This window comes from Cyprinodon variegatus, unplaced genomic scaffold (genome assembly GCF_000732505.1).
Source record: "Cyprinodon variegatus isolate N-32 unplaced genomic scaffold, C_variegatus-1.0 Scaffold169, whole genome shotgun sequence".
Taxonomy (NCBI): domain Eukaryota; kingdom Metazoa; phylum Chordata; class Actinopteri; order Cyprinodontiformes; family Cyprinodontidae; genus Cyprinodon; species Cyprinodon variegatus.
In genome coordinates, this window is record NW_015150622.1 from 516,040 (window position 1) to 524,444 (window position 8,405).

An 8,405-nucleotide genomic window follows, 5' to 3' on the forward strand; every position below is an offset into this window, starting at 1 on the left:
CCTACCTGTGTTTGATAGATGACGATGCTACTGGCTGGTCAGATTATCTCAAACTGGTTTGTTGATCAATTCCTTAGTGTGGAGGTCTTAAACAGGTGGGTCCGCGACCTTTAGTGGGTCTACGGATATCCTGCATGAGGGTCACAAAAGATTTGGTAGATAATACTTTTCTTTATATTCCCCCCTGCAATTGTTCCACTAATTGAAATGTACACATGAATTCAACACACTGTTGTAAACAGATAAATGGAGGCAGAAGATGTCTTTCAGTCATCAATGCACACATTCAGCGACACACAGGAGCTCTTTCAAGCTGGGCACCGTTTCATTCACAACACCTGTCCCATCAACCAGGAATCAGAAATACTATAACAACTCCAGGGCCAAATTACTTTTGTTACATTACTCCATCTGTAATAGAGTGACTATAGGACCAGTTTTATAGAACACTATTTCATACGATATATATAATTAGGGGTCCTCACTCTTTCTTGTCATTAGTTTGGGGGTCCTTGGCCTGGAAAAACTTGAAGACCCCTGCCTTAGTGGATAATGTAATTGTCTACGAAGTCACCAGATCTCAGATAATATTAAGGATGTGGTAAAATGAGGAGTGGTGGCCTGATGGTTACATGTGTCCTGAAAGGGCTGCTCCAAGTTTTCTGGTTTAAATCTGACAGATCTCATCTAGTAGGACCTTACTGTATGTCAAAACAGGCCTGCATATTGGCATCCTTAGGGATGGTTTAAATGCAAAAGAAAAGAAAAAATTTATTGATAAAGAAAGATGATTCTTTTAGTTTCTCTTTTTCTGATTGAGTTTTATAATTTCAATTCTTTTTAAGGTGCCTTTTCCAGTTCACCTTCACTTTACTTTAGGAATGTTAGTCTATTGGATGTTAGAGCCAACATTTCAATAGTCAAGAGCAGCATTTGTTTTCTGCCGCCTGTTTTGGATGTGATCAACCATTAAATTAGCAGTTTTCAGTCCCGTAGAATGGCTCCAGGCTGAGCCTCCTCTACTTTCTAGTAGTTTTTTTAGGGCTAGTAATGCAGTTTATCATTGATAACAGATCTACCTACTTTGTACTTTTTATCTACAGCCTAACTTCTTTAAAAAGAACTGCATTTTTAAGCCTTACTTTGAGGTAATTCCACATGTTTCAGTCACACAGATTTTATCTGATGTTTAAAAACTACTCAGCTGAAAGGATATGAGATTTTTTGGGGGGAGGAATTGTTTGATATGAGCAACATGCAGATTAACTTCTTTTTTACAATAGATGAAGAACTACAAAAATTATGTTCAGACTAAAAGGCAGCACTATTAAGGAACCACCTGGGAAGCCAGGTAACCGGTGGGAAGCCATAAGAATGCGCTGTCGAATGTCAGCGTTCTGTGGCATGCAAGGCCTCAGTCAATCCGTTCCCCCGATGAAACGGTTGTACTGAAACAGAAATTTCGATTACAATGTAAATTGTTGTTAACAATAAAAAAACGTTTTGATTGATTTTGATTGACTAAACATAAATACATTAAATAACTCTGCTGGTTAAAAAATAATTACCTTAGGGTTAGGATTCATTCAGTGGTACCAACCTACTAAGCCTACTGGTAGGTAGCAGGCACAATCTAAGGCCACTCTATGGAACTAATAAATGCTAATAATGACAATTTTAATGGGATGATAACATTGAAAGTGGCTGATTTGATTTAAAATAGAGAGAATCTGATTTTTAAAACTGTTTCAAAAGAATTACATTTTCCAAACTCATTCCTAAAAGTAGAAAACTATGTAAAAAAATAAATACTTTTATTTATAAAAACAAAAATAACATAAAAAATTATAATTTTCTATTAAGAAGTTTTTAAAAGTTTATTTACAAAACATGATTTAGCAACAGCAATGAAACAAAGCCACTCCATAGCCATGTATTTATTACTAGCCTTAACTTCCTGTTGTGGCCCTCCAGAATCATTGGTGTTTAACGGCCCGTGGCCTGAAGGTTAAACATCCCTGCCTTGGCGTTTTCTCTGATTACACTGAAGGCACTGCCTGCTGACCCCTGCTTTAACGTTGTCCCTTAGATGAGAATCTTCCCTGCATTCTCCACTACCTTTGGATAACTGCCAGCTCCTCAAAAACTAACGATTTAAGAAAAAAAAATACTGCATCGGCTCCTATTTTCAGAATGAGGAGGCTGGAAACCCACCGGAAGATCTATGTTTGCTTATCCTTATCGCACGCTCTTCCTTACAGCCGCCAAACACAGAGGTCTTTTTCTTTTTAAAAACCCAGCTGAAGTAGAGCCACCGATTGTGACGGGCAGCGAGATGATGGAGAGGCAATGCGGATGTGGAGAGGAGGAGGGAAGGGTATGATTTAGCCAGCTACTCCACAGATATACTGTGTGAGAGTGCCAGGTTGTATAAATTCATCCTGGACGACCCATCGCAGCTGCTGCTCTTCTGGAGCTGCGCTGCTGGCGTTTTCTGCACACTATTCTGAGATGCATGCATTTCTTCCCCCCGAACCGTGATTAACCAGATTCCCGACGGAGGCTGAAAATGCAGTAGCTGCCTATCAATGTGTAGCAGTTATAACTGAGACTTTCTAATAAGCCTTTTAATATGCGGCTTCAGACAGAATTTTAATCTGTTTCAGGATGAGTAAAAAAGGGTTTTTTTTGGTGGTGAGAGTTTTATGCCTCAGATGTCCTAATATATCCAGAATCCATTCTCCCCACTGAGCCGTATCAGTGTAAAAGCTGATAACATTCCCGTGTCCTTGGACCGACTCATTGTGTCTTTGTGGAGCCCAACACGTGGAGCGCCTGAAGCCTTTATCCACCTGCAGCTGCTGTGGAGTGAACATCCTCACACCGTGTGGTCAGAGCTGCATTTCACGCCCACTTGCCGTCTGAATGAGCTTTTCACAGCCCAGTAATGGTACCAGAGAGATCCACTCAGTCTAGGTGCTGTGTCCCCTTAATGGTTTCCGCTCCTCTTGTTTTTTCATATTAACATTTTAATACAAGGAAAATGTAACCTGAAAAATACTAAATGAAATCTATGAATGATTTCATTCAGTTATTGTTTGTGGTTTATAAAAAGATAATAATGTTTCCCAACCAAACAGATGGATCTTGGCCCATTTTTCTTGACTGAATCTGTTGAAGGCCGTTCTCACTATCTGAACATTATTTAAACATGGGCTCTTGGTTTTCCATAACAGCTTATTACTTTTTTATTATTTCCTTTTGTACGTTTTGATTTATTCTTCTTAGATCAAATAATCTTTTTCCTGGATTTTCAGTCTGTGTGTTTAGTTACGATCTCTCTTTATTATTGCTCTTCCCGCAGTTCTTTTTCTCAGCTGTTCCACATTCCTTTGATGGACTCACCTAAATCAAATCTAATTTTCCACTCTTTCCTCAGTATATAAGCTTCCTGTTTGTTTTTCTATTGATGCTCCTGTAATTTTCTCATGCTATGTGTCCTGTTTTTTTGTTTTTTTTTTGTGCAAGATGTTCAAGTTTTCTGGTCATATTGGTTTTGGTAGACATCATAGGAGGTTGCTCAGGTGTTATGCTACAGATGCAACAAACTTAGACAAGCTTTCCGTTACCTTGGTAAACTTTGTACATGTAGATCAATCTTGTAGCTTATTTTACTTTCAGTTTTCCAAAGAGTTTACATTGATGTCTCTCCTCTACAGATATGTGTGTGGGTGTGTACCTGTCTAGCCCTCACAGTGAGGACCATTTTTCCAATTCCACCATCAGATTGAGGACCAGTTGTTGCAAAGTGAGAACATTTGGCTGGTCCTCACAAGTTATTTTGCTAATGTTTAGGTTAAGGGCTAAGGTGTCAATTGGGTTAGAGTTAGGGTGAGGTAATGTAAGGTTTAGGGTCAGTTTTAGGGTTAGGGTTTAGGGCTAGGGTAAATCAATGGGAATTGAACACATGGTCCTCACTACATATGGCAGAACAAGTAAGTGTGTGTTTGTGGGATGCTCTCCCTATGTGTGTCCCTACCCAGGTGAAAGAAACTTGTAACACTTATTCTGGGCTCATTCCTCACGTTGCTAATGAGGAGCCCAGCTTTGATATCTGATCAGTCCATCTGTCTGATTTGCTGTTAAAACTTTACTCCTGTTTTCTAGTTCTTTACTACATTGAGAAGTTATTGGAAGTGAGAATAAAAACAATGGGTTGCCTCCGGTCCAACAACTGGGAATAAAAGCTCTGTGGATGGAAGCACCTTCAGCAGGCAGTAGCTTTCATTATCATTAGGATTCATTCCTCAAAGGAAAAAAAAAAAGACAATAAGTCTGAAAAAAAAGTTTTTTTGTCCTTCATTTCAGTAGGTAAATAAAATAATGTTATATCCTAATTATTTTATATATTTTTTTTAGTATAACTACTCCAAAAAGAACAAAATCGGGGGATGAGATTTGTAATATGTTGAGGAGTACAACAGAACATGTGGATAAATGGTTCTTCACAAATGTAATAAGGGCAAAAACACCTTTTGATTAGAGACCATAGTCTGGCTTTTCACCCTTATTAAATCTGTATATGAGCATGCAGTGCTGCTTATTCAGATTTTAAATAAAATGATCTGCTAATGGAAAAAACCCAATTTTTGAAATTGAATTTTAATATTTCTTGAAATCTGCGTATTTTCTCTTGTTTCCAGCAGGAAAATGAGACATTTTACCCACAGAATAAGATGATTTACCTTTAAAATAATGAAGAAAAAAAATAGTTGTATTATTTCAACTGGATCCAATCTTTTTTGTTTTTGCAAAAACTCTCCTTCCATTGGCACATAGTGTTATTAACATGTTCAAGTTAAGAATAATACACTTAAATGAAAAACAATTAGCTTATTTTTAGATCAGGCTTGCAGTGGGTTTTAGGCCCTAAAATATGATAGTACAGTAGCAGCCATTCAAAATGGTGCCAACTGAATGGCACCACACTTGCAACTCAGTTATTGATGTTTAAGGACCAGCCAAGGGCCAACCAAGGACCAGCCCAGGGCCAGCCAAGGACCATCCAAGGGCCAGCCAAGGACCAGCCCAGGGCCAGCCCATGGCCAGCCAATGACCAGCCCAGGGCCAGCCGAGGACTATCCAACAACCATCTAAGGACCAGCCCAGGGCCAGTCAAGGACCAGCCCAGGGCCAGCCAAGGACCATCCAACGACCATCTAAGGGCCAGCCCAGGGCCCTAAAATATGATAGTACAGTAGCAGCCATTCAAAATGGTGCCAACTGAATGGCAGCACACTTGCAACTCAGTTATTGATGTTTAAGGACCAGCCAAGGGCCAACCAAGGACCAGCCCAGGGCCGGCCAAGGACCATCCAACGACCATCCAAGGGCCAGCCAAGGACCAGCCCATGGCCAGCCAATGACCAGCCCAGGGCCAGCCGAGGACCAGCCCAGGGCCAGTCAAGGACCAGCCCAGGGCCAGCCAAGGACCATCCAATGACCATCTAAGGGCCAGCCCAGGGCTAGCCAAGGACCATTCAACGACCATCCAAAGGCCAGCCCAGGGCCAGCAAGGACCATCCAACAACCATCCAAGGGCCAGATCAGGGCCAGCCCAGGACCGGCCAAGGGCCAGCCAAGGACCATCCAACGACCATCCAAGGGCCAGCCCAGGGCCAGCAAAGGACCAACCAAGAGCCCATCAAGGAAAGTGGGGAAATTTTGAATGGCTACTACTGAATATATTCTTCACTTAAAATAAGGTATCTGAGATGAAATTTTGAATTCATTTGGTAGTTAATCTACCTTCCACCTTGAATTTGGTAAAAATAGATTAATTGGAAGATAATGTATTTTTGGTACAATTATTTGCTATGTAATACACAAAATACTTAAAGGAGAAGTTCGGTTTTTTACACTTTAAGCCCATTTTCTGTAGTGTCCAGGATGAAATCGAATGATCGACACCAAAATTTTGACAATTGCTCCTGTCTCTGCTTTTTGGCTCATTTAGAATCAACCCCTGGCTGCTTTAGAATGGCTAGCATAGAGCATGTCCGATAATGTCCTGAAAACAACCTTAAACGTTCTTTTTTTAAAATATGCTACTCACCGTGTCGTCAGCGCCGACGTCGAGAATCAAGAATCCACCTTTCGTATTCCATTTTCAGAGTTTTTTAAAGTGTTTAACAGAGACGTTAGCACCTCGACGTCGGAGTACACAGAGTGAAGCGAAAAGACTACAACTGTGTAAACAGGCCCCATTTCCGTTTCCGGTGGCAGCGGAATATTGACTATTCCTACAGAACTCAATGGGATTTACAAAATGCTAAATAAAACACTACAGGAACGTTTTTTCTTTACGAAACTTTTTTTGGAACGTCATTGAACAGCGCTGACGACCCGGTGAGTAGCATATTTAAAAAAAATAACGTTTAAGGTTGTTTTAAGGACATTATCGGACATGCTCTATGCAAGCCATTCTAAAGCAGCCAGGGGGTGATTCTAAATGAGCCAAAAAGCAGAGACAGGAGCAATTGTCAAACTTTTGGTGTCGATCATTCGATTTCATCCTGGACACTACAGAAAATGGGCTTAAAGTGTAAAAAACCGAACATCTCCTTTAAATGTGTACGATTTTTTACCAATATTTAGGCTTATAATGGAGAAAACAGGTGAATATAATTTTATATCACTGCTTCTTTTACTTTTCTATTAGAAACTTTTTATGTAATGCTGTGTTTATCTCTGGCTGTGTGACGTTTAAAGTTGCTGCCACAGTAGAAATATGTCACTGGGCTCTAAATCAGGTTTCTCTGTGACAGCGGCCGATCGATAGTCCAATGATGTCACTACCTGACAAACCCAGGCACTCATGCTTTCTGATAAATGGGACCATTTTCACCCATCAAATAGCAATGCATTCGCTCACCATGGAAACCAGACCAGACTAAATCTGAAGAGGTTCATGAAGGGGGACCAATGGATAATTTGCTGAGAATATTTTTCCAATTTTCATGCCGTTTTGTAAACTGTGAAGTTCTCTGAAAATCCCTTAAAATGAGATCTTCAGTCTGGATTTAAAGGAATGAAAGAAATATATCAGTCGATGTGAATGATTGCTTTATTTGAAGTCTCACCATGCTTTAAAGAGCATTTTTTGGGGGATTTGCATGCTTTAGGCTTATTTTCTCAGTCATTATGTGTCTGAGAAAAAAGCTCCTTGATTGAGTCTCAGGCCTCTGAAAACAAATTGAACCTGACAGCCCAGAGAGGTACTTCAAACTTTCAAAGACGGATTCAAATGCTGTAATAAAAACTATCCAGGCAAAGATGTGTCATCAGTGGTGTGGCCAACATTCAAATATTTAAATTGTCCTTTGAGGACGGTCTGGATTTCCTGGTTTTTAAATTGATTTGTAGCTGTGTAAACATAGAGTACCCCTGCCTGTCTGAGGAGAACCCATCTTTGATTTTCAATGATGCTAGCTACAGCTGCCTCAGTATGAAGGAGAATATTATCAGAAAATAATCTCATTCTAATCTCATTCTTTTTATTTCAGAACCATTAGAGTTAGAAGTGGAAGTGAATACAGAGATGACACGAATCAGATATTTATGACATTAAATAAATTAAAGCTTGTCACAATTCAAATGGAGGTTAGTTGAGGACCCAAATGCAAAGAGCAGGAGGCAGAGGTGAATCTTATATATTTAATGAAAAAACAGAGGCAGACATCCAAAAATCCAAAATACTAAGAACCAAAATGCCAGAAAGCATGATGAAAAACTCACCTGGGAAGCCAGAGATGAGGGAACAGCAAAACAACAACAAGGAACCAGCACTGAGTGACTGCAGAGGTGGAGTATATAAGGGGAACAGAACAACGAACGGAGCAGGTGTGTGTCATGATTTTACAAAGTTCAGACCCAAATGCAGAAAACAGAGAGACCAGGGAAAATGGGTTTTATTGAAGAGGTTAAACAGAGGGAGAAGTATTGCTCTGAACACTGCTCAACCGGAACTGAAAAGTGAGGGGAAGACACAGCGGTAAGTTCAGGATCAGTGGGGAATTTGACTCGCTAACTTGGAGAAGAGGATTTGGCTGCTGACTCACGTTTCCAGAGAAGTTGTTGAATCCTTGACTCCACACTGTATGCTGTAGTTCCAGTGTTTGTCTGATTCGGTGGAGGGCGGAACAGGGTTTACCCAGAATGCGGTTGTTAATAGGTGAACGGAGAAACTGACTGCCACTCAGATTTCCTGCGGTACTTGAACGGGTCGTAGTGGAGAATAATCCCTTTCTCGGTGCAAAGCTCAAACGATCTCTTGGGGAAAGTGGATCCAAACCTCCTGTTTGAACCCCAGCTCAGTTTGAAACTCAGTTGATCCTTCCAGGGAG

General features: G+C 40.4%; 1 protein-coding gene across 6 annotated transcripts in view; it reads left to right on the forward strand.

The window, feature by feature from the left end:
* The window catches only part of LOC107086970 (VPS10 domain-containing receptor SorCS1-like), a 308,080-nt gene that overhangs the window by 127,376 nt on the left and 172,299 nt on the right, over nucleotides 1-8,405 (forward strand). The window lies entirely within an intron of this gene.